Source organism: Callithrix jacchus, chromosome 5, assembly GCF_049354715.1.
Source record: "Callithrix jacchus isolate 240 chromosome 5, calJac240_pri, whole genome shotgun sequence".
NCBI lineage: Eukaryota > Metazoa > Chordata > Mammalia > Primates > Cebidae > Callithrix > Callithrix jacchus.
This window is the reverse complement of record NC_133506.1, coordinates 142498353-142524871: the sequence shown is the minus strand read 5'-3', so window position 1 is coordinate 142524871 and position 26519 is coordinate 142498353. Positions and strand designations below refer to the sequence as shown.

The window sequence follows — 26519 nt, the reverse complement described above, 5'->3', positions numbered from 1 at the left end:
CCATTACAATCAAGTAGGCTTCATCACGGGGATACAAGACTGGTTCAACCTACGCAAGTCTATAAATGTAATCCACCACATAAACAGAACCAAAGACAAAAACTACACGATTATCTCAATAGATGCAGAGAAGACCTTTGACAAAATTCAACAGCCCTCTATGCTAAAAACTCTCAATAAACTAGGTATCAAAGGAACATATCTCAAAATAATAAAAGCTATTTAAGGCAAACCTACAGCCAATATCATACTGAATGGGCAAAAACTGGAAGCATTCCCTTTGAAATCTGGCACTAGACAAGAATGCCCTCTCTCACCACTCCTATTCAATATAGTACTGGAAGTTTTAGCCAGAGCAATCAGGCAAGAAAAAGAAATAAAGGGCATTCAATTAGGAAAGGAGGAAGTCAAATTGTCTCTATTTGCAGATGACATGATTGTGTATTTAGAAGACCCCATCCTCTCAGCCCAAAATCTCCTGAAACTGATAAGCAACTTCAGCAAAGTCTCAGGATACAAAAATCAATGTGCAGAAATCACAAGCATTTCTATACATTAATAACAGGCTAACAGCCAAATCAAGAATAAACTGCCATTCATGGTTGCTACAAAGAGAATAAAATATCTAGCAATACAACTAACAAAGGATGTAAAGGACCTCTTCAGGGAGCACTACAACCCACCATTCAAGGAAATAAGAGAGGATGCAAACAGATGGAGAAACATTCCATGCTCATTGTTAGGAAGAATCAATATTGTGAAAATGGCCATACTGCCCAAAGTAATTAATAGATTCAACACTATCCCCATCAAGCTACAAATGACCTTCTTCACAGAACTGGATAAAACCACCTTAAACTTCATATGGAAGCAAAAGAGAGCCTGCATAGCCAAGACAATCCTAAGGAAAAAGAACAAAGCAGGAGTCACCATGCTACTGATTTCAAACTATAATACAAGGCTACAGTAGTCAAAACAGCATAGTACTGGTACCAAAACAGAGATATAGACCAATGGAACAGAACAGAGGCCTTGGAGGTAGCACCACACATCTGCAACCATCTGATCTTTGACAAACCTGACAGAAACAAGCAATGGGGAAAAGAGTCCCTGTTTAATAAATGGTGTTGGGAAAACTGACTAGCAGTGTGCAGAAAGCAGAAACTGGATCCCCTCCTGACACCTTACATTAAAATTAACTCCAGATGGCTTAAAGACTTAAACATAAAGCCTAACACCATAAAAACCCTAGATGAAAACCTAGGCAAAACCATTCAGGACATAGGCATAGGCAAGGACTTCATGACTAAAACACCAAAAGCATTGGCAATGAAAGCCAAAATAGACAAATGGGACCTAATCAAACTCCAGAGCTTCTGTACAGCCAAGGAAACAATCATTACAGTGAACCGGCAACCAAAAGAATGGGAAAATGTTTTTGCAATCTACCCATCTGACAAAATCTACAAAGTACTAAAACAGATATACAAGAAAAAAACAAAAAAACCCATGCAAAAGTGGGCAAAGGATATGAACAGACACTTTTCAAAAGAAGACATATATGAGGCCAACAAACATATGAAAAAAATGCTCATCATCACGGGTCATTAGAGAAATGCAAATCAAAACTAAATTGAGATACCACCTCACGCCAGTTAGAATGGCTATCATTAAAAAATCTGGAGACAACAGATGCTGGAGAGGATGTGAAGAAATAGGAACACTTTTACACTGTTGGTGGGAGTGTGAATTAGTTCAACCATTGTGGAAGACAGTGTGGTGATTCCTCATGGACCTAGAAATAGAAATTCCATTTGATCCAGCAGTCCCATTACTGGGTATATATCCAAATGATTATAAATCGTTCTGTTTTGAAGACACATGCACACTTATGTTCAGCGCAGCACTGTTTACAATACCAAAGACCTGGAACCAACCTAAATGCCCATAGACCATAGACTGGACAAGGAAAATGTGGCATGGAATACTAAGCAGCCATAAAAAATGATGAGTTTGTGTCCTTTGTAGGGACATGGATGAATCTGGAAACAATCATTCTCAGCCAACTGACACAAGAACAGAAAATCAAACACTGCATGTTCTCACTTATAGCCGGGTGTTGAACAATGAGAACACATGGACACAGGGAGGGGAGCATCATACACTAGGGTCTGTTGGGAGTGGGCAAGGGAGGGACAGCAGGGGGAGGGAGGTCAGGGAGGAATAACATGGGGAGAAATGCCAGATGTAGGTGACGGGGGATGGAGGCAGCAAACCACATTGCCATGTGTGTACCTATGCAACAATCTTGCATGATATGCACATGTACCCCAGAACCTAAAGTACAATTAAAAAAAAAAAGAAACACTGGAGACTGGGCAATTTATAAAGAAATAAGTTTTAATTGGCTCATGGTTCTGCAGGCTATACAGAAAGCATGGTGCTGGCATCTGCTCAGTGTACAGGGAGGCCTCAAAAAGCTTAGTCATGGCAGAAGGTGGAAGGGGAGCAGGCACATCATATGGTGAAACAGAGAGAGAGAGTTGGAAGGAGAGAGGTGCCACACATTCAAATGACCAGATCTCCTGAAAACTCACTCACTGTTGTGAGGGCAGCACCAAACCACAAGGGATCTATCCTCATGACACAAACACCTCCCACTAGGCCCCACATCCAACACTGAGGATTACAATTCAACATGAGATTTGGGAGGGAACAAATATCCAAACTATATCAAGGATAAAGCCAACAGTTCTTAAAGTTGGGATCCAAAATTCATAGGTACTTGGAGTCTAGTGACAGAATGGTCTGTCATCAGATGAACTTGTGGGCATGCTAGACGACAGCAGCTTGGATAGAATCTTACTTGAACCATTATTATATGTAAGTGACATACTCTAGGATAGACCGCAGCAGGTGGCAATGACACTCAGTTCTTCTGACTCTAAGGCTCGCAGTCTGTCTCCATTTCCACATGCATGGGTTCAGCACCAGCGGTCAACCAACCATGGATAGAAAATATCAAAAAGAAAAATACAACAATAAAAACGAATATAAATAGGCCAGGCGTGGTGGCTCATGCCTGTAATCCCAGCACATTGGGAGGCCGAGGTGGGTGGATCATGAGGTCAGGAGATCGAAACCACCCTGGCTAACATGGTGAAACACTGTCTCTACTAAAAATGCAACAAAGTAGTTGGGTGTGGTGGTACACACCTGTAGTCACAGCTACTCACAGCTACTTGGGAGGATGAGGCAGGAAGATCACTTGAACCCAGGAAGCCAAGGTTGCAGTGAGCCAAGATAGTGCCACTGCCCTCCAGCCTGGGTGACAGAGCTAGATTCCATCTCAGAAAAAAACAAAAGAGAGAATACAAATAAAAAACAATACAGCATAACTTCAATATACATAGGATGTATATTGTGTTATGTAATATAAGTAATCTAGAGATAATTTAAATTGTACAAGAGCATGTACATAGATTATACGCAAATACTACACTATGAGAGACTTGACCATCCATGGATTTTGGTGCCCATGAGAGTCCTGGAACCAATCCCCCAAACAGAAGAGACGACTATATTTTGTTCAAAGCACAAAGCTTGGGCTATGTTTTCATTACAATCCAAGAGAGGCTATTTCATAGTTTCTAATAATTAAGGAGTCTTCAGTCATAATCTTTTTAGCTTCTCTTCTAACAATGGAAAAAAATGCTTCTGCATCTCGGCCAAATTGATGAACACCTAAAGCAGAAACAGCTACAAAGCAGAGCAAGTACTGAGCATCTACACTTTCGGGTGCAGAGATAAACTACAATCTGTAATTGTTTCTCTATTGAGATTGTATTTCTAAACACCCAAAGAAAAACAATTTTGTTTCTGTTTCTTGGTGTGTGTGTGTGTGTGTGTGTTTGTGTTCCTTGAATGAGTGTTTTAGCTAACTCCCTACCTGCTAAAAATGCTTGACCTTTTCAGAAACATCAGCAATTAACCAGAAGTCAATCATTCTCCTGAATTACAATATTTATGTGCCCTTCTCAGGTTTTGTTGGACTAAGCACACACACAATTAAATTGAGATTTCACCTGGTTTACATGTTCTGAAATCTGCAAAGTTGTGATAAGCATTTGACGAGACTTTGATTTGCATGGTTCTTCTTTCTCTGTTGTTAATTTATTTGTCAAAGCTGAAAATAGCTGGCCCACATTCTTCAGAGAAAACTCTATGCAATGGTTGACTTAAATCATAACAGCTAAGGTGAGTGATCACTTGCTGCCTGGTACACATTTACCTGTGCTTCCCTCATTCCGTCCTCCATGCACTCTGAGGAGGTGCTCCCTTTAGCCTCAGCTTACAGATGGGCAAACTGAACTGAGGGAGGAGTGTCTTACGTGAGATCACGCAGGAAAATGCAGATGCATCTCAGAAAATGTTTCTTACTGATGATCTAATTATTTTCTCTGGTGAATGAGTAATAATTACCATGATTTAACTCAGAACTTTTCTCAAACATTTGACATGACTGGTAGTCTTGTCTAATGTCCATCTATTCGGGTTAAAATTAATTCATTGATGTGGGGTTATCCTTCATGTGTGACTAGTAGTCCTGTCTAATGTCCATCTATTCGGATTAGAATTAATTCATTGATGTGGGGTTATCCTTCATGTGTGACTAGTAGTCCTGTCTAATGTCCATCCATTCGGATTAGAATTAATTCATTGATGTGGGGTTATCCTTCATGTGCAGAACAGTGCTTGACATTTTCCTTTTTAAACGTGGAATGTTGTCAGTTCTCTTTTACAAAAGTTCTTTTTCTGAGGCCGATGATGTACATTCAGCAGTTTTGTTTTTATCTGCTTGGTAAAAGTTGTGTTTAGAATCAATGAGACTGAGAAAGAGAATTATCTCTTCAAATGTTTTATCTTTATACAAAACTCTCATGGAGGCTCTACTCTGTTTCCTCTCAATCATTTAAAAAACTACAGTTGAACTTGATCTTTTCGCAACGCATAAATATGAACATGAGAATTCACCAATGCTATCCTATGTTAAGTTCAGCAAAGATTGTCTACTGGGAAAGCAGAGCCAGGTGAATGTCCCTTCAGCTTGTTTTATGCGAGAGTATTTATTTTTTGCCTGTGTACTTGCAGTGAGATGTAAATTTTGCCAATGAAATGTTTGCTCTTTTGTAAATCTGAAGATAAATAGATATGCATATCCTTTATAATTAATAATTTCCCTGTTTCTGCCTTCTAATCACAAATAATTAGACTAATGGACTAGAATCACTCTGGGGTTCAAGAGGTCTGAAGAGCTTTTCAAAGCACATGGACCACTAGCAGCTTTCTAAAATTCAATTTTAAGCCTTTTTTTGACAATTAAAACATAGACACCACCAATTTAGTGGGATAATCATATGTGGGGTTTTAACAGTTTTTGTTTTTTCACTTAAGGTATTTTATTGGCAAACAAAAATTACAAAATTTTTCACGTATATGTTTTTTGAAATATGCATACATTGTCAAATTTCTAAACTGAAGTTGTTAATAAATACATTACCTCACATACTTATCATATTTTTGATGAGAAAACAAAATTTACTCTTAGAGATTTTCAAGAATACAATAATTGTTATTAAGTATAGTCTTCCTGTTGTTCAGTCTCTTGAACTTATTCCTCCTGTCTAGCTGAAATTTTGTATCCTTTAATCAACATCTCCTCACTCCCCATTAGCATCACCCCATTTGTTTTCTTCTCCAGGGCTCAGCCTTGTGTGTTTTCTGCAAGGGAAGAAGCCTCACGGATATATCCATCTTTGGGGGATGTAGTAGCTGAGAGTGAGCAATATTGAGGCTGTGTACAGGGCATTGTACTAAAGTCTACCTGAGTCCTTAGTGATTTTGTTACAGAGCCACCAGGTTCAATTGTCCATTGCACAATAACAGACCAATACTTTGAAAGAGCAGGAGTTGCAGCAGAGAAAGAGTTTAACAATCATGAGGCAGCCAAATGAGGAGATGAGTAGAAACTTCAAATCTGCTTCCCCAAGAAGACTGGGGATAGGATTTTAAAGGACGAATGATGAGCTAAACTGTGGATATTGCTGATTGGTCAAGAAGTGAGGGATGATATCATGGGACAGGGAGATGAAGAAACCACATTCACATTCATGAGCTAAAGTCAGTTCCTTGGAGAGGGTCTTCAGACTGGCTGGTGTTAGTGACTCACTGAAATGAAGGATCTGAAAACAGCTCAAAATGAGAAACTTAAGTTTTCTTAATATCAAAGGTGTTCCCTATAGAATTTAGGACATTGTGACAGGGATGACTTTGAAGCAGTAAGCAGCTATAAGGAACTGGGCCATAGGAAAAGCTGGTTAAAAACAGCTATGCTGCTACTTAAAGGTTATACTTTTTGAAAAACCTAGAAATTTAGTTTTAGAAATTTTATGAGGATGGATTGTTTTACCTCCATTTAATCCTCATCCCATGTACTGTTCCTTGCATCCAAATCTCACTTTCTGTAGCTCAGCAGTGCACTTCCCTCCCCAGCTGAACTGCCTGTGCCAATGCCACCATGACATCTCCCTTGGGAATTCTGCCTTCTCAGGGCTCTCTGTCTCCACACCTGTCCATATAGAGACAACACTTGTGTCTCAGCAACACTTGACCACTGTGTTCACAGGGGCTCCTAATGCTGTGGGAGATGGTTCATTCCAGTTCCCTTCTAGATTAAAAAGCCCTCATTTGTCAGAGACAAAACTTCTATGTTCCTAAAGGTAAGAGGAGGCAGGTATTGCAGAAGGCCCATAAAGGAGTTGCATATTGGAAGTTGAGGCTTGAGGCACTCTCAGATTTCCTGGGAAGTTGGGAGGAGGTATGTTATGGAAACAAGGAATGCATTATTAAAGAGATGACAGTGGGCCGGGTGCGGTGGCTCAAGCCTGTAATCCCAGCACTTTGGGAGGCCGAGGCGGGTGGATCACGAGGTCAAGATATCGAGACCATCCTGGTCAACATGGTGAAACCCCGTCTCTACTAAAGATACAAAAAATTAGCTGGGCATGGTGGCACGTGCCTGTAATCCCAGCTACTCAGCAGGCTGAGGCAGGAGAATTACCTGAACCCAGGAGGCGGAGGTGGCGGTGAGCCGAGATCGCACCATTGCACTCCAGCCTGGGTAACAAGAGCGAAACCCCGTCTCAAAAAAAAAGAGATGACAGTGAATTCTACCAGTCTTCGCATCATTTTTCACTGTCTTCTGTTCACCAAGACTGGAGAGGATAAGGGATGACAAAAAGATAGAATCCTTGCCTTCACATAATTTACATACAAATAAGGAGTTAGGACAGGTTGACAACTTAAATAAAGACAAATTTTGATTAGTGATTTTGTATTCATAATAACCTGTGTATAGAGAAAGCATGGATTTATTCTGATTGGAAGGAATTAGAAGATTCATGAAAAGGATCCGTTAAAAATTTGTCACCTTGCCGGGTGCGATGGCTCAAGCCTATAATCCCAACACTTTGGGAGGCCCAGATGGGCGGATTATGAGGTCAGGAGTTCGAGAGCAGTCTGACCAACATGATGAAACCCTGTCTCTACTAAAAATACAAAAATTAGCTGGGCATGATGGCACACGCCTGTAATCCCATCTACTCAGGAGGCAGAGGCAGGAGAATAGTTTGAACCCAGAAAGCAAAGGTTGCAATAAGTGGAGATCTTGCCACTGCACTCCAGCCTGAGCAACAGAGTGAGATTTTGTCTTGGAAAAAAATTTATCACTTAATATGTACAAGGCACTGCACTGGGCACTCAATATGTAAAATATTCCCCTGACTGGCACATTGTCACATCAGTGTCACTATTTTTTACGCGACAGGGGATGGAGCTTAAGCTCAGAGAAGTCACAGCATTTTCCCAAAGTCACTCAATTGGGAAAATTCACGGGGTTGGAGAAGCGTCTGTGCTGATACTGAGTACTAGGTAGAATGTTGATGTTGAGATGTCAAAGAAGAATATTCTGGGCAGAAAAACAAACACAGTGTGTGCTAAGGAATGTGTTCGAGAAAGTGTTGAGGGGTGAAAGCAGATGAAAAGGAATATTGAGAAGATGGCACAGGCACTGGAGGGCTGGGTTTCATCCAGGTGGCAAAAGGCTTTGGACAATAGGATGATTAATTTTAGGTTTCAACCTGATTGGATGAAAGGAGGCCCAGATAGCTGGTAACTGTAAGTTCTGGGTGTTTCTGTAAGGGTGTTTCTGGAAGAGATCGGCATTTGAATCAGTGGACTGAGTAAGGAAGATCCATCCTCACCCAGCGTTGGTGAGCAACGTCCGATTTACTTAGGGCCCAGATAGAGCAAAGGTGAATTCTGTTCTTCTGAAGCAGGGACTCTTTTTCTGTACTTGGACATCAGGACTCCAGGTTCTCTGGCATTTGGTCTCCAAAACTTGCACCAGCATCTCCCCTGCTTGGACTGAGCAACAACATTGGCTTCCCCGAAGGACTTTGGACTTGGACTGAGCCCCTCGCTACCAGTTTCCCTGGTTCTCCACTTGCAAATGGTGTATCATGGGACTTCCCAACATCCATAATTGCATGAGGTAATCAATTCCCCTAATGATGAATCTCTGTGTCTCTCCTATTGGTTCCATTTCTCTGGAGCATTCTGACTAATACAGAAGGTAAGACTGAAGTTGGCCATGTATTCGATGATGTATTTTTCAAGAAGAAATGGACCCTTGAAAGTGTTGGCCAAGGGAGTGTTGTCACCACAACTGGACCTCTGTGTGATTAATTCTACAAGGTTGTAAAGGTGAGGGAGGCAGGTAGATTTTGTTCTAGGAGGCTGAGGACCAAGGAGATGATAGCTCTGGTCCAGGCCAGTGATTATAAACACTGTTGGATAGTGGCAGTGGTAAGCTAAGACATGATAGAGTTGGACTTGGGGAAAAGGGTAAGAATTAACAATGACTGGAGTGTCTGGTATACCAGTGTCTGGTGAAGGTCCATGCCCACGGAGACTGTAGCCTTCCCGACACTTGGCAGCTCCTCACTCTCGATCTTTTCTCCCTTTCCCTTTTTCTCTGTTGTTCCTTCCCACAGCTGGATGCCAGCGCCACCACTCACTCCTTCCAGCCAGATTTGCTTTTCCTGACCTTGAGCCCACAGCTAATATTTCAGATGAAGGTTTCGGTGTCAAAATGAAAAAGAGGATCTGATGACCTGAAGCCCATGATTTTACTCCTTGTCCTGCCGGCTAAAGAGAATGTGCAGATGGGAGGTAACATTAGGCAAAGTACCATCTAACCAGAAATGGGGGGATCAAGTGGCAGAGGCATCTGAGCTGGTATTCCTAGATGTGGGCACTTTGTGATTGGCAGTGAGAGAGTCTGGACAGGAAGAGATTTGGAGTGAATGGGATGGAATGGGGTGTCTCTGCCTCTGTCCAGAGCCCACTGGAAGCCCAGGACAGCCAGGGTCTGTTTCTCATCAGCCCTTGTCCCTTTGTACCTAGAGGAAAACAAGAGTGTCCTGAGTTTGTGTATCTTTCCATACTACATGAAGAGAAGTATTTCAGCAAATAAGGACAAGTTGTTGGCCGGTGCAGAGGCTCATGCCTGTAATCCCAGAAGTTTGAGAGGCTGAGGTGGGCGGATCACGAGGTCAAGAGTTCGAGACAAGCCTGGCCAACCTGGTGAGACCCCCATCTCTACTAAAAATACAAAAATTTAGCTAGGCATGGTGGTGAGCACCTGTAATCCTAGCTACTTGGGAGGTTGAGGCAGGAGAATTTCTTGAATCCAGAAGGCAGAGGATGCAGTGAGCCGAGATCACACCATTACACACCAGCCTAAGCAACAAGAGCAAAACTCAGTTTCAAAAAAAAGAAAGTTGTTGATGCTGTTTACAGAGTGATACTCAGGGCTACCGTGTCATGGATCAGATCATCCCCAATCCAGAATTTATCTTTTCTATGGCCAGAGCTCAGAGGACTTCAAATCAGGAAGATTTAAATTGTCTATGGGAATAAGAGAATGTATCCCTTTGACAATAATGTCTTTGGTTCCCCAAAGTGACTATGGATTGAGTAATATCTCCAAGCTGAGAACTGCATTTTATATAAGCTGAGAGATAGCTACCATTGAAGTATTTTTAAAATATGGTGAGGGCTATACTGCTACTTTTTCTATACCATTTGGTAACACTGGCATAAATGTAAATCCGTATATGGATTGATATAGATGATATGTAGATAGCAGCTACTATGTAAATATATATTTATATTTAACAAATATAGATCTATATATAACATCCATTTTTGTATTTAACACAACAAATACCTTCATGTGTATGTGGCGATTTTCTGAGAAAGGGGGCAGACTTCTATGTACACCCACGAAGGAACACTCTGTCTCACTGGCAGGTGGATGATCCCCTAGGAATAGTGGCTCAGAATGGAGACTGGCAGGACTTTGAGGCCAGAAAGAAGGAAGCCAGAAAAGTTAAATTAAGAAGCCAGAAAAATGCAAATTAAGTGGGTGGTGGGAAGGTAGACAGAAAGAAGAGAACTGGAGAAGAGGTAAAAAAATTGGATGAAATGAGAAATGAACTTCTAGGAGGAGCGTCTGGGCTTGGGTAGTGGGCTTCTGGGGGTCTGAAGGGTGGACAGGACACCGTTCCTGTTGGCCCGACAGATGTCTCTAGGGATAGCAGTTTCAATAAAAATCCAGCATAGGTCAGTCGTCTTCTGTATGATGATTAGGTAAGTCAAATGGTTTCAGTAGAAATGAAGAATGAATTGGTAAGACAAACTTTTGACTAAATCAATATGCAAGAAGGGCCTGGGTCTCTGGAGAAGAGCTGTATTGGGAGCACATTGAAACAACTCATTAATGATGCTCCTTTCTCCGTGGAGAGAGTGTTGGTTTTGGAGTCATAAAGCTCTACAGGTTTTTTTTTTTTGAGATGGAGATTCGCTGTTGTTACCCAGGCTGGAGTGCAGTGACGCGACCTCGCCTCACCGCAACCTCTGCCTCCTGGGTTCAAGCAATTCTCCTGCCTCAGCCGCCCGAGTAGCTGGAACTACAGGCATGCGCCACCATGTCCAGCTAATTTTTGTATTTTAGTAGAGACGGGGTTTCACCATGTTGACCAGATGAAAAAGGAATGAACTATATTGGCCAGGATGGTCTCAATCTCTTGACCTCATGATCCACCCGCCTCAGTCTCCCAAAGTGCTGGGATTACAGGCTTGAGCCACTTTGCCCGGCCAAAGCTCTGTGTTTAAAGGCCAACTCCTAATTGGATGACTGAGTAAAACATGGTAACTTTCCTACACGTTAATTTCCTCACTAGATCAGTGGAACACACACTGTGTACCTTCTATGCATATTGTTCTGGGAAGGAAATGTAATAGCATCTATGCCTGGCCTACTTAGTGAATGTTATTTCCTTTCTCTTTCAGACCCGAGTCCATCTGGCTGATGAGGTTACTGTTGTATGTTGCCTCAGTTTCTGTGATTTGTGTCTTCAGATTACATTTGCACTACAGTTTAGCCATGCACTTAAGCTGGCTACCCACTGCACAAAATATGCATAAAATCATGAAAAAAGGTAAATAGGAAAAAATTGAAGCTAAATCTTAAAAGAAGAATTTTTTTCCCCATTCTCCTCTTAATACTAGCACATGAAAATATGTCTGAAAGCTTTGAATGGGCATGGGCTGAAGCCCCAGAGATTCTGGAAGCAGCCGTTCATCAGCGTGTTTGTAAATTTATTATTATACGTCATTATTTTATAATAAAAGAATCTTGTTTAGATCACCCACATAGGATTTACTTTATTTTATTGCTGTAGGTTGCTGATATGAAAGTTGCCTTCACAGTTAATCTCGCCTTTGGTAAATGCCTCATTGATGGTCAGAGAGTTGAAAAAGAGAAAGTAGAAAACAACGGGGTCTTCAGAAAGCATCCAGCATCTTGGAAAACTAAGGACTTAGGAAATCTTTCCATTCTTAGCAATTAACTTGTATGTAACTGAGTACCCCATTTTTTTCTAAGAGAGAGACAGTTTGATTATTTTTTAAAAATTATTTTCTCTTCTCTTCTCCTCTGTTTTCCTCCGGTTCCCTGCTTCCTACTTACTTTTGATGCAACTCAAATGTAGGGATAGGCGAACCCAGATGACTGAGATTTTATACCAGCTTTCTGGCTGGATTCTCTCTTGTAGCATTTCTAAAAGATGTAGATATGACAAAGAAGCTACTTTTCAGCACTCTATGTCTTATTTATCTGACTAGTTTTCTTTTAAGAAATAACTTTATGTTCAATTCATAAGCATTGCATGTCCAGCCCTGTTAAGTAGGAGTTTTGGTTGCTGAAGAAAGTTGGAAATTGTGGCTCCCACCTGAAGAGTTAACTATTCCTTTCAGAAATTTAGATGACGAGTTTCCCAGAAGCACTTTGGTTAGCACTAAAGCAGCAGATGTAAGAGAGCAATGCACTAACTTTTGGAATGAATGGTAAGAGGGCCAGCACAGGAAGAGGGAAAAAAGGAGGAAGAATGAGAGGAGGCCACGGGGATGGAAGAAGGTAACATTTGTTAAGGGCCGTGTCATTTCATAATATCCTCATCCACAGTTCATTTAGAAGAAAATGGAAAAAAGTGAAGGCATTTAAACTAGAGCACTCACCTAGTTACGGTAAAGGCAAGATTTGAATTCTCCGCTACCGGCAGAGTTCTATACATTCTCCACAACACTATACTGCCTCCCAGTGGCAATTAGTATTCTCTAATTTAAATTTACCCTAAGTTTGCAGAAAAATAAGGCCGAACTTAAGACTTCTATTATGTTTGGTCAGAACAAAAAAGAGGATCAGCAAGGATTTGATTGATTTCTCAAAGCAATTTCACTGCAGTATCATTTCTTATCTGTTCTCTTTAACAGATGGTAAGGTGGTGATGGCACACATTATTACCCTCATCAAGAAACTAAAAATGTCAGGAAGCTGTCTTGCCAAAGCAATTTATATCTTTCAGAAATAATGTGTGCCATCACCGTCCCAGAAAAGACTTTAGCCTATCAGCTGCTCTTTTAGCATGGCTGCTAGTGTAGTGCTCACATGACTACGGCTGTGTGGCCAGACTGGCTCACGCCTGTAATCCCAGCACTGTGGGAGGCCGAGGCGGGTGGATCACGAGGTCAAGAGATTGAGACCATCCTGGTCAACATGTGAAACCCCGTCTCTACTAAAAATACAAAAAATTAGCTGGGCATGGTGGCCCGTGCCTGTAATCCCAGCTACTCACTACTCAGAAGGCTGAGGCAGGAGAATTGCCTGAACCCAGGAGGCGGAGGTTGCGGTAAGCCTAGATCACACCATTGCACTCCAGCCTGGGTAACAAGAGCAAAACTCCGTCTCAAAAAAAAAAAAAAAAAAAAAAAAAAAAAGGACCTTCCAGCCGTGTAGCAATGGACAAAATCTCAAAGAGCCTGGGGCCCAATGAGTCTGTAATCAAATCTATAGTATTAAGCAGATTAGGCTTTTGGACTCCAAGGTGGAGAAGCTGAACAATGGTATTGACATGTGTTTGAGAATACACTTGAGAATCATGAAGTTTTATAATGACGACAATAACAAAAACCCCTCTGTTACTACATAAATTTGCATTGGTATTAATAATTTATATATATATATATATATATATATATATATATATAAAATTACATTTTAGGCTCTGGGGTACATGTGAAGAACATGCAAGATAGTTACATAGGTACATACGTAGCAATGTGGTTTGCTGCCTTCCTCCCCATCACTTATATCTGGCATTTCTCCCCATGTTATCCCTCCCCAACTCCCCACCCCACGTTGTCCCTCCCCTAGTTCCCTCCCACAGACCTCAGTATGTGATGCTCCCCTCCCTGCGTCCATGTGTTCTCATTGTCCAACACCCACCTATGGTATTAATAATTTTAACAATATGGAAGGAAAATAGTTGAAGTATATCTGTATGCCATGAATCATCTCGGCGAGGGTTGCTTCACCACTTTTCTGTAACTTTCACGAGAGGTGGGGGAAATGGAGATGCAAAGAATAAGATAAAACTCTGGGAAGATGAACAGCTTAATAGATTGGTGGGAATTTTGCAGAACAATAAACCACACAAATTTATGTCTTCCATGTGAGTTTACATTCTATTAGGAAAATTAAGTCATCAAAATCTCTCTGTGAATTTCAAGAGCAATTCCAGAAAAGGTGAAATTTAAAAATTTTTATATTGCCTTCTATTATTTAAAGATGATAAAACACACAATCTGAAATTTAAAAGAAAATCAAAAGGATTTCTGTTAGGGCAAGAGTTTCCACAAGACTGACAATAATGTGTGGTAGTAAAAAAACTGATATATTAAATGTATTGAAGAACAAAGAAGTTATCATCCTTTTATATTTTTGTGTGTGAATGGTCAAATCCTCAACATATTGGATTTGCAGTGAAAACCATTATTTGTAAGGAACTTTTCACAGTTACATATTTTTAGAAATATTTTCACAGAACATATATTTTTAGCAGTATTCCTTTGATTAAACGGGACCTTTCTTTTACATGGTCCAAGATATAAGGGCAGCAAGATAATTTACTTTCTATTATGGAGTGAAGTCATCTTGGGCTGTGTTAATTCACTGGGACTCTGTCAGAGGACAGCTGTGTTTTCTTTGGCAGCAGAGAGAAAAGAAAGACCCCGTGTGGTCTGTTGATGACCACCTGTCCAGCGCCACGCCACAGTGCCGAGCTCACTAGGCTGTGCAAAGCTCAGTGGGTTAGAAGCCACTGTCAACTTCAGATGAGGTGGGGGGAAAAGGTACCTCTTTGCAATGAGTTCTGCATCAAAATCACATTATGTGTAGCAATTTTATTTTCAAGATAGCACCCGAATGCAGGTCAGTTTAAATTTCTGATATTCTCTTCCATGTTTTCCTTGTACCTTGAAACGTCACATTTTGGTAGGACAGTGAGTTGTCATGGACACAGCTTCCGGCCAGCCCCTTGACTGTGCTTCTGGCCTCCCCAGAGCCAGAGCTGACTACCGCTCTCACAGGAAACCAGGGCGTGGCAATCTCTTAGGTTTTGTTTCGGGACCACACATAAGGGCCTTTGAAGCTTGTGTTTTTGATAAGCATTTTATGTTAGCTGTTTCTTTCTCCTTTCTTTTCCCTATTTCCCCTTCTGAGAAAGGTGGGGCAGACATATGTGAGACTAGTAGGTCTATTAGAACATGAAATGTAAAAATAACATCTGAAACAATATTTCTGTTGGTTAATTTTATGTATCAACGTGACAGGGCTAAGGAATGCCCGGATAGCAGGTGAAACATTATTCTGGGTGTGTGTGAGGGTGTTTCCAGAAGGGATTAGCCCTTGAATCATAGACTAAGTATAGACCACCCACCAGTGTGGGTGATCATTGTATAGTCCATTCAAGGTATAGATAGAACAAAAAGGCAAAGCAAGGGTGAATTAACTCTCTCTGTTTGAAGTGGGACATCCAGTTTCTCTTTCCCTCAGACATCGGAGCTCCTGGTTCTCGGCCCTTGGATCTCAGACTGTCACTGTACCAGCTGCTCTCCTGGTTTTCAGCTTGCAGACTGAAGATCTTGGGACTTCTCATTCCCCATAATCACATGAGCCAGGCCTGCACAATAAATCAATTTCTGTACGTCTACACTTACCCTATTGGTTCTATTTCTCTGGAGACTCCTAACTGGTATAATATTTCTCTAGATGTCAAAGGAAATCCTGATTTAGTGAGTCTACAAGGTGTTTTCTTAGAGATTGAAGTAAAGAATGCGTAATCAGGAGTAGGGCAGAGTTGGGGATGGAGAAATTGGGGAAACTGTGCTGCCGAGATGGTGGAGGCAGTAGCTGGAGCAGAGGGAGAGGAGTGGGGGACTTTCCCTTCCCCTTTCCTCTCCTTGCCATTGTGATGACCTCTGTTGCTGTCGTGGAAACCTTCTCAACTGACTTGGGAAAACAGAAGGAGGGAAGTAGTAGATTGACAAAACGCAGTGCAGGTCCCAGGAAACAGCAAAAGTTGAAGCTGTAAAGAAAATAATAGACGTAAATCCTAAAGGAAGATTTGGGGAGGTATAAGAAATTCCTCTACCAGTTTTTCTAGGGCAGTTATTTCTGGGGCAATGCACACACACCCACGTAGATTTCATAGGCGTCCATGAAGACCAGTGTCTTTGTTCTTCCCACTTGAAATGTGATGTGCCAAATCCTTCTCTAAGGCAAAAAAAGGATTTTTTTTAAAGGCAATTAACCATTTCTTAAACAGTTTTATAAATCTGTGTTTTCCTCTACCCGTTGAAATGAGTTGTATTTTGGTGGTCCATCTGGGGCTGTGCAATATTTAATAAATCATATCAACAAAGCAGCAGAAGGATAGCAAAACTGCATGACGCTATGTAGAATTGTTGGTATTTGAACAATCAGTCATATGCTTATATTCCAGCAAATATTTTCACTGGATGCATCCAAATTTATACTTGACAGCTTGGTTTGATAAGACTTGGAGGACATCTTTATTAAAAGCAAATGTAAGGAAAAGAATTTTCACGAGACAGTCTGGGCCTCCTGAGTGATGGTAAGAATGCAAGAGGGGACGATGGAACTGGATGAGGTAGTGTTGGGAAAATGTGATTCCCTTCCCGCTGGTTGGGTCATTTTCTCCGTGGGGGAGAGGGTGGTTTTTAACGCTAGAGAGCAATGCCTGCTGGGCCTGCTGCCAGAGCAATATGGGTTGCCTGCTGGAAGCTCACATAAACACTTCCACCAATCAGCACTGGCTACTTCTTCCAGATTTGCTGTTGATAGTAAAATACTATGTGTGTGTTTACTTTAAATTGTGTTGTAATTAAAAAAAAAAAAAGATTTGAAAATCAGGAGAGATCACATAGGTGATATTTTTTTTTATCGGTTTTGAGCTAATACGATGGTGATAATTAAGTTCTTTTCTGCTTCAGTGAGTTCCTTTGCTCATGGTGCATATTGTCAGTATCAATTTTGCAGATGCTCAATGGCACAGGAAAGAGAGTGCTTACTGTCCTTGGGTTTTATTTTTGTTGCTATATAGAATCTTCAGGAATGAGTAATGTCATCTTTGAACACAGATGGCAACGATATACATCTTTTCTCATAAGAACTATGTCATAAGAAGCACTACTGAATATCACTTTAGTTACATGTTTTTATAACGGTACTAAAAATTAGCTGACAGACACAATTTAGGTGGATGCATCTGTCTATACAGGTAACACACACAAAGGAACATACAATACGGTTGGCCATGTGTCTGGTTCTCTGATCCAGTCACATTGCTAATGAGACCACAGAGGCAGCCTCGCTTTCAGTGGCAGCTGTTGACCTCGTATCTTTTCTTGTCACAAACTACCTAACTTGAGCCTTCAACCTCACAAATGCATCCCATTAAATCGTAAGGTTTTGGAACTTGAGGGACTCTAAGCAATAATTGATCATTTTATAAATGAGAAATGGAGGTTCAGACCATGGCCCATGGTCAGAGCAAGGTCAGAATTCATGAGTGTCTGGGTTACGGTGTGGGAAGGAGATGGGCTGTGTGGACTGCCTTTCGCCAAAACTGTTCAGAGGCTGTATCCTCATTATGCCATTTTGACTGAACATGGACTATAGGCTATTGTTTAAGAGATTGAGGCTGATAGTGACATATTTAAATTCACCTGCTTATGTATTTTCTAATTGACAGTTAAAGATTGTATATATTTATGTTGTACAACATGAGTTTTTTTTGGTGGGGGTGTACAGGGTCTCTCTCACCCAGGCTGGAGTGCAATGCTATGATCTTGACTCACTGCAGGCTTGACCTCTAGGTCTCAAGCAATCCTCCTGCCTCAGCTTCCCAAGTAGCCGGATATATGGGTGCACTCCACCACGCCTGGCTATTTTTTTTATATGTTTTGTAGAGACGAGGTCTTGGCGTGTTGCCCAGGCTGGTCCTGAATTCTTGGACTCAAGGGATCTGCCTGCCTCAGCCTCTCAAAGTGCTGGAATTACAGGTCTGAGTCACGGTGCTTGGTCCAACATGATATTTTGATATATGTATACCTTGTGAAATGGCTGTCAAGCTAATTAACAGATGCATTACCTTGCATACTTTTTTTGTGGTGAAAACATTTAAAATCTTCTCTTAGCAATTTTCAAGGATACAATAAATTGTTATTAACTGTAGCCACTGTAATGTGCATTAGATTTCAAACTTATTCTTCCTTCTCTCTCAAATTGTATATGCTTAGATGATCATTTCCAGAATCCACTGCTACCCCACCCATTCCACTCTCCACTTCTATGAGTTTGACCTTTTCAGAGTCCACATTTAATATTTCACACATCTGTCTTTCTCTTCCTGGCTTATTTCATTTAACACAATGTCTTTCAGCTTCATCCACGTTGTTGCAAATCATCGGCATCTCTCTGAGCTGTTCTTACCCTTATTCCCCACTCCAAACACTATACACAGAAATGAATGGGAGTGAAGTGCATGAAACGTTTGACAGTGCAAGCATGCCATCTGCAATGATTACTGGATCCATGGCTGGATTGTCCCAGATGGCATTCGTATGCTTGCTTGGTGAAGATAAACTGCAAAGTAGTACAGCAACTTAGGCATTAGGTGTGAGGTTATTTGGCACTTACAGTATTGCCAGTAAGTGCCAAATAACCTCACACCTAATGCCACCTCTGAAGTTGCACATGACTGTGAGCAAAGACCAAGAATCATGCCCACGAGTCATTACTCTCACCTCCAAACTTTTCTTATCCTTCTGACTCCTGAGAGCCACTAGTCCAGGCATGGTGGCTTATGCCTATAATCCTGGCACTTGGGAGGCCAAGGTAGGAGGACTGCTTAAGCCCAGGAGTTCAAGACTAGCCTGAGCAGCATAGCAAGACTCTGTCTCTAGAATTTTTTTTTAATTAGCCAGGCATAGTGGCACACACCTGTGGTGCCAGCTACTTGAGAAGCTGAGGCAGGAGGATCATTTGAGTCCAGAAGATTGAGGCTTCAGTGAGCTATGATCGTATCACTGCATTCTAGCCTGGGCAACAGAGTGAGACCCTATTTCAAAAAGGGGGAAAAAAAAAGAATCACTTGAAGAGATTTATTATTAAGATGTGATATCCTTATTCAGGTTTCTTCCTTTTTTTCTCCTCCTCTTCCTTCTTTTCTCCCTTCCTCCTCATTCCCACCTCCTCCTTCTGAGTGCATACTATATGTCAGGCTTTTGTTTTTTAAGACAGAATCTCACTCTTGCCCAGGCTGGAGTGCAGTGGTATGATCTCGGCTCACTGCAGCCTCTGCCTCCCAGGTTCAAGCGATTCTCCTGCCTCAGCCTCCCAAGTAGGTGGGACTACAGGCTTGCACTGCCATGCCCAGCTGATTTTTGAATGTCAGGCATTTAAAATACTGTCTCATTTAATGCTCATGCAACTCTATGAGGTTAAGAGGCATATGGGGAGTAAGGGGAGAAGCTGAGATTTAAACACAGGTGTTTTGAGTCCAGAGGCTTTGTCCTTGGCCATTACATTATTCCGACTCACCAAGAGACAGTCTTTGGGTAAGGAAAGTAGTCACAGTGGTGAGAAAAGTTGGGAAATTCCACGTAAAATTGACATAACCAACATCAAGTCATCCAAGGGGGTTGATGAAAAGTTGAAACGATGCCCATGTATTTCAGGTTAATATATTGATTCTTAAAGAACATAGTATTTTCTAATTATTGAAAATTCTAATAAAATCAAGTATGTAAGTATTTAATGTAGTCCTTTAAAAAATATACTTTATCCATGATGTCATTGTTCATTTTGGAGTTAAAGTGATGATAATTTTTTCAGACTATAGATGCTGGTTGATAACCCAATATTCTGAAAAATAAACACTCTGCTAGGACCAGGCTTTCTATTCAAGTTATTCTTGAATCATGAATATAAAGTATTTTGATTAATTTTTGCAATTCATACAGGAGAAATTGATTTGTGGTTATCCCACGTATGTCAGCCTAGTAATTCTACAGGATCTTATTAGCAAAAACAAACAAAACAAAACAAAACAAAACAAAAAACCCAAAAGCTGAACAGTATAAAGGAGACAGCAGAGACCATCCTGTTGCAACTTACAGAACCTTAGCATGTTTGCTGACATGGGACACAGCACCGTGAGAGCAGCCAGGTGACCCCTGAAGCTTGGCTCTCAAGAGTGAGCACATGCAAACACCCAGGGAACCTGCCAGTGCCCAGCCTCACCCACTCTTGGGTGCACTCTTGAGTACAGTTACAGCTCTACCCCACATCTTACTGAGCTGAGCACATGCCTGCTTGATCGCCTGGAAGCCCTGTCTTCTCCAGCGCTCTTGTTCTATTACTCCCTCCAGGAGAAGTTTGGAGTAATGTTTCCCATGTGACCGGAGCTACACCTGAGACTCAGCCCTGCTGCATGGTCTTTGCAGCTTTTATCTTACTTTGACTCCCTCAGCTGCATTTACTCCATGGCCCATGGGATCATTCTGTACTTCCAGTCCCAGAAGTGCTGATCTCAGAGTGCCCATGCTTCTCTGTGCATCTTCTCCAGACATCCTTGCTCTTGCTGCCCCTGCAAGTTTTCTTGCATGCCTATCAGCAAGGGAGCCTCATTTGGTTTCCATTGACAGCTCTCTTAGAGGAACTGGTTATGGGCTGAATTAGTCCTGGCCTGCAGCCTCTGAATGTGACTACATTTGGAGACAGGGCCTTTAAAGAGGAAATTAAGATAAAATGAGGTCATGAGAGTGGCCCCTTTTCCAATCTACCCAGTGTCCTTATAACATGAGAAGGTCAGCACACAGCCTCACAGAGCGGGACAGCTGTGTGAGGACACTGAGCAGGTGGCCATGTGCAAGGCAAGGAGAAAGCCTCAGAGGGAATCAGCCCTACCGATACATGGATCTTGGACTTCTAACTTCTCAAATTGAGAGAAATTAAATTTCTACTGTTGAGACAACCAGTCTGTGGCGATCTGTCATGGCAGCCTGGGCAGACTAACGCAAGGCTACTCAGAGCAGAGATCCGGGGACCCCCATGACATAGCCCTGCCCTTTACCATGACCTTCTGTTTGTCAGAATATTCACTTGGGAACAGGTAGAGACAGATCCGGACCTAAAAATGTTTGGATACTGCCTCAGAACACACCCAGATCCTCCACTCCTTGCAAGGCCTGTGCTCCAAGTTCCCAAGGACTCATTCTGCTGATGCCCGGCTTCATTACCCCCGAGGACTCATTCTGCTCATGCTCACCTTCATCACCCACTTGCTGCCCTCTGTCTCTCTCCAGTTTAGCTTCCTTCACAGGGTTCTGGAATGCAACAGAAACCTTGGTTTATGTGTAGCTCCCAATGTTGGCCCAGTGAGATTGCTCCGATACAGTTCTGCAGATCAAGGATATGTCCCGGCTCCTGAATGTTCTGATGGTTCACCATCTTGCAGGGTGGGTGATGACTTCAGAGGCAGTCTCCACAGGGCTCAGAGATTCCTAGAAGTCGGGTTGTCAGACCCATTTTCCTTTCTTAGTGTTTTATGAATACCTTTGATCTGGCTTCAAAGGCCTTCTGACATCATTCACCTATGCAAGAGTACATCCTTCTCTTGTGTATTGTATATACCTACTTATTTATTAAAAGTTCGGCATATTATAGTGCGTGAAATCTTCAAGAGTCCTTTTTGCCTGGGGAGAAACTCCTCTCTGGGACTAGCCAGTTCTTAGAGATAGCAGAGCACTCAGCTGGGAGCCTTCACTATGCAAACTAACCAACGCAGAGCCATTGGTTGGACCTTCTCTACCTGGCTTGTGCACCCCAAAGGCAAATACCTTTTGTCATCATCATCCCAGGGACAGGTATCAGACAACTGGAGACCATCCCTGTGGCTTATAGCCTGCTGGAATTACTCAAACTAGGCAATCTTAAAACATTTACCCCTCTAGAAGAGTAGACATAATTAAAAAAAAAAAAAGGAAAAAAACACAAACAGAAACAAAACCTTTCATCCTACCCTGCCCTGGAAGACTGAGGAAAGAAACTTGAAGGTCCAAATTTTCTAGGTAAATGATTTTAACCAATCTCCCAGTACACCCCCACCTCCTCACCATCCCACAAACCTGCCTTCCGTAGTACTGATGTCCCCAAGTGTGGAGTGCTTGAGTTCAGGTTGGCTCTCTTTCTCCATAATTCCTTTTGCAGGCACTTGGGTTGAAGAGTTCCCCAATCTGTCAAGTCAGTTCAATTAACTGACAATCATCAAATCCTTGCCACAGTGTCAAATCCAACTATTTTTTAAAGGAGTTCAAAGTACTTTATCTATTTTTAAAATTAATTCTTGTGGTCCATTTTATTCACACTTTGTTGGCCAAAGTCACCAGCCAGCCAGTTACTGCTGTGGGTGGAACATCAATCTTGAGATTTTGGGCCAACATCCACTGATTATCCTTGTTCAGAGACTAATTTTAAATGCTCTGGATTGACAAGATTTCATTAATGAATTGGTTGCTGATGGCCTTACTGTAGCAGTGCATCATGCAATTTATGTTGTTATTAATCAGATTATTCATCAAAAGCCAACTCTTTACTCTTCCTGAATTTATTTTTACTCAATGAATTATGGCTTTTAATATGATCTGAACAATTTCTTGTTTTAATTCATTTCTTAAAGTCAGAATAATCTCTATTGATTTCACTGACCATCTTTACTAATTTTGTTTCATATTTGATTTATTTCACCTGAATTTTATCACCTTTTAAATAATTAAATTTAAATAGGACAGAAACTGTCCTTTGTTTAAATTCAAATCAGGAATCTGTACTTTCTCACTTGTGTTATTGAAATATTCAATGTGTATCCAAGTTTCAGGTAAATGGCATTTTCCCAACTCACTTTTTCCTTAGCTGGGTTTTACTCCCCCACCACTGTCAACAAAATATAAATTCGAAAACTAAAATTGAATTAATATCATCAACCTTTTCAGCCTTCAGTGAAATCACTTAGCTGCATCCCCAAAGAAGTGCTTGGCTACTCTAGTAACCTCTGATAGAAGGAATTATGGAGGAAGCCACAGTGGAAAAAGACAAGGATTATCTGATATTGATTACAGTACCTAATTTTTTCCTAACATTTTACAAAGGCCATATGCTGTTATGAACACATTTTGAGGGCCTTTGCTCCTCATATAAGACAAAGTCACCTCCCAAAGTGAGGCATTGTATATTTAAAAGCCCTACAATAGTACTCCAGAGAATCTCTACTATTTAGAAATAGTTTAGAGGAGATGTAACCAAAAAAAGATTTAAAAATATATATCTGGTGGGATCAAATTCACATGGCAGTATTAATTGCATTTTGGGCAGGCTATGGACAGGGGTAGTATCTAAAACAAGTTTTAGGGAGTGAATAGAGTACAGAAAAACTCACTTAAGGCCGAGTGCGATGGCTCATGCCTGTAATCCCAGCACTTTGGGAGGCTGAGGTGGGTTAATCACCTGAGGTCAGGAGTTTGAGACTAGCCTGGCCAACATGATAAAACCCTATCTCTACTAACAATACAAAAATCGACTGGACATTGTGGCTGGTGCCTATAATCCCAGCTACTGGGGAGGCTGAGGCAAAAGAATTGATTGAACCAGGGAGGCAGAGGTTGCAGAGAGCTGAGATTGTAACACTGCACTCCAGCCCGGGCGATGGAGCAAGACTACTTCTCAAAACCACAACAACAACAACAAAAACCACTTCACTTAAATCATGGAACACTTTTATTAGTTTCTTGTACTTAACCATACATCCTTTCAACTTTACATTAGTCTATCTAACCCTTATACATTAACAAATGAAAGTTCTTAGCACACTTGATATATTTATAAATTTGAGTATTAAACGAATTCAGAGAAGCCATACCACTTTTCACATCAAAGTATATTGTTTATCTATAATTAATTTAAAATCACAAAGCACTAGGTATTGAAGCAGATTCTTAAGTATATAAGGTGTGATTAATGGTTATAAAACACAGATAACAATAAGTTGGTGATGATGATCAAGTCCCAGGGAAGCCATTGCAATTTGTTACACTGAAGACACTAATGCATTTTCACTTGTAGAGATCACACACTAGATACTAATTCTTCTACTACTGTCTGTGTAATTTAATGTTTAAATATTATTATCTATTTCTAATACTATTTGCTATTTCAGCCTTCCTATAATTATTATTAAATAGAGAAAAAAGACTGTAAACAAGTGAGAACTATGAAAACTTGAGTCCACATACGTTAACTATCAAGGCTGAGACTTAATCATTTGTTTTAGGGAATTATTGCCCAAAAAGATAAGACATAAAATCAGCAAAAAAAGCTTTACTGTTTGCTTCAAGAAATTCCTGAAAGCCAATTTATCTGAGTAAACAATTTGCTCATCTGGACAAATAACTTTCCTACCAGCAAATTACATGCTCACCTGGACAAAGAGCTTGCTTAGTGAGCAATGGTTTAGCGATCAAATTCACTTGAACCTGGGCATGGGTGGTTCGGGCCTGTAATCTCAGCACTTTGGGAGACCGAGGTGAGCTAAGGTTGTGGGTACCACATAAAATGCACCTTCAACAATCGTAAACTACTCAGCAAATTCTTGTATCTCAGGCTTTTCTTTGCACTTGGTATTCTCTGCCCGTTTCCTTCCCTTCCCTCTTACCTCTTACATTCTCCATTTCGAGTGATGACCTTAGTCGATTATCTACCTGGCTTGGACTTCATTCCTGCCACCTACATTCAGCCTCTTAGACTGTGGTCCTTAATGTCAGCAGTTCCAGAACAGCCTGGCCAACATGGTGAATACCTGTCTCTACAAAAAAAAATACAAAATTTTTTTTATTGCATCTTAGGTTTTGGGGTACATGTGAAGAACATGCAAGATAGTTGCATAGGTACAGAACTGGCAGTGTGATTTGCTGCCTTCCTCCCCTTCACCTATATCTGGCATTTCTCCCCATGTTATCTCTCCCCAGCTCCCCACTCCCTGCTGTCCCTCCCCTATTCCTTCCAACAGACCCCAGTGTGTAGTGCTCCCCTCCCTGTGTCCATACATTCTCATTGTTCAACACCCACCTATGAGTGAGAACATGTGGTATTTCATTTTCTGTTCCTGTGTCAGTTTGCTGAGAATTATGGTCTCCAGGTTCATTCATGTCCCTACAAAGGACACGAACTCATTGTTTTTGATGGCTGCATAATATTCCATGATGTATATGTGCCACATTTTCCCTGTCCAGTCTATCATCGATGGGCATTTGGGTTGGTTCCAGGTCTTTGCTGTTGTAAACAGTGCTGCAATGAACATTCGTGTGCATGTGTCCTTATAGTAGAATGATTTATAATCCTTTGGATACATACCCAGTAATGGGATTGCTGGGTCAAATGGAATTTCTATTTCTAGGTCCTTGAGGAGTTGCCACACTGTCTTCCACAATGGCTGAGCTAATTTACACTCCCACCAGCAGTGTAAAAGTGTTCCTATTTCTCCACATCTTCTCCAGCATCTGTTGTCCACATCCTCTCCAGCATCTGTTGTCTCCAGATTTTTTAATGATCGCCATTCCAGCTGGCATGAGATGGTATCTCAATGTAGTTTTGATTTGCATTTCTCTGATGACCAGTGATGATGAGCATTTTTTCATATGTTTGTTGGCCTCATGTATGTCTTTTGTAAAGTGTCTGTTCATATCCTTTGCCCACTTTTGAATGGGTTTTTTTTTCTTGTAAATCTGTTTTAGTTCTTTGTAAAAAATTTTTGCAGTTTACCCATCTGACAAAGGGCTGATATCCAGAATTTACAAAAAAAAAAAATACAAAAATTAAGCGGGCATGGTGTGCACCTGTAATCTCAGCTACTCAGGTGGCTGAGGCAGGAGAATCACTTAGAACCCAGAGGCAGAGGTTTCGGTGAGCCGATATCATGCTGCTGCACCCCAGCCTGGGTGGCAGAGAGAGACTCCGTCTCAAATAGAGGAAGAAGGAGGAGGAGGAAGAGGAGGATGAGGAGGAGGAGGAGGAGGAGGAGGAAAAAGGAAAGACTCACTTGAGACGGCAGCCAACGGGAGAGGGAAAAGGCGGCGGTGAAGAGTTTTGGGGTAGATGGAGTGGCCCTGAGGGTAGTGAGAGGGAGGGGGAGATAGGGAAACCAGGATGGGAAAAAGACCGGGGAAAGTTTTTGGATAGATGGAGGTAGAAAAGAGGGTGGCAGAAGGGGAAAAGCCATTGCGGGAAAGACTGTGCCGGAAAACGTTCTTGGATAGATGGAGGGGAAAAATAGGGTGGCGAGTGGGAGCGGAGAGAAAGCGTGGGGAAAAGACGGTGAAGAAAATAATATTTGGGTAGGCGGTGCCCGGAGAGAGGGTGG

The 26519-nt window shown here is 41.4% G+C and overlaps 1 long non-coding RNA gene across 1 annotated transcript; it reads right to left on the bottom strand.

Annotated features, from left to right (window-relative positions):
- Positions 1 to 22233: 22233 nt before the first annotated feature.
- On the bottom strand, positions 22234 to 26089 carry LOC144582842 (uncharacterized). The gene is made up of 3 exons (XR_013536293.1): positions 25229 to 26089; positions 24816 to 24965; positions 22234 to 22344 (listed from the first exon to the last, which is right to left on the bottom strand). It is a non-coding gene; the product is annotated as an uncharacterized LOC144582842 (long non-coding RNA).
- Positions 26090 to 26519: the final 430 nt, after the last annotated feature.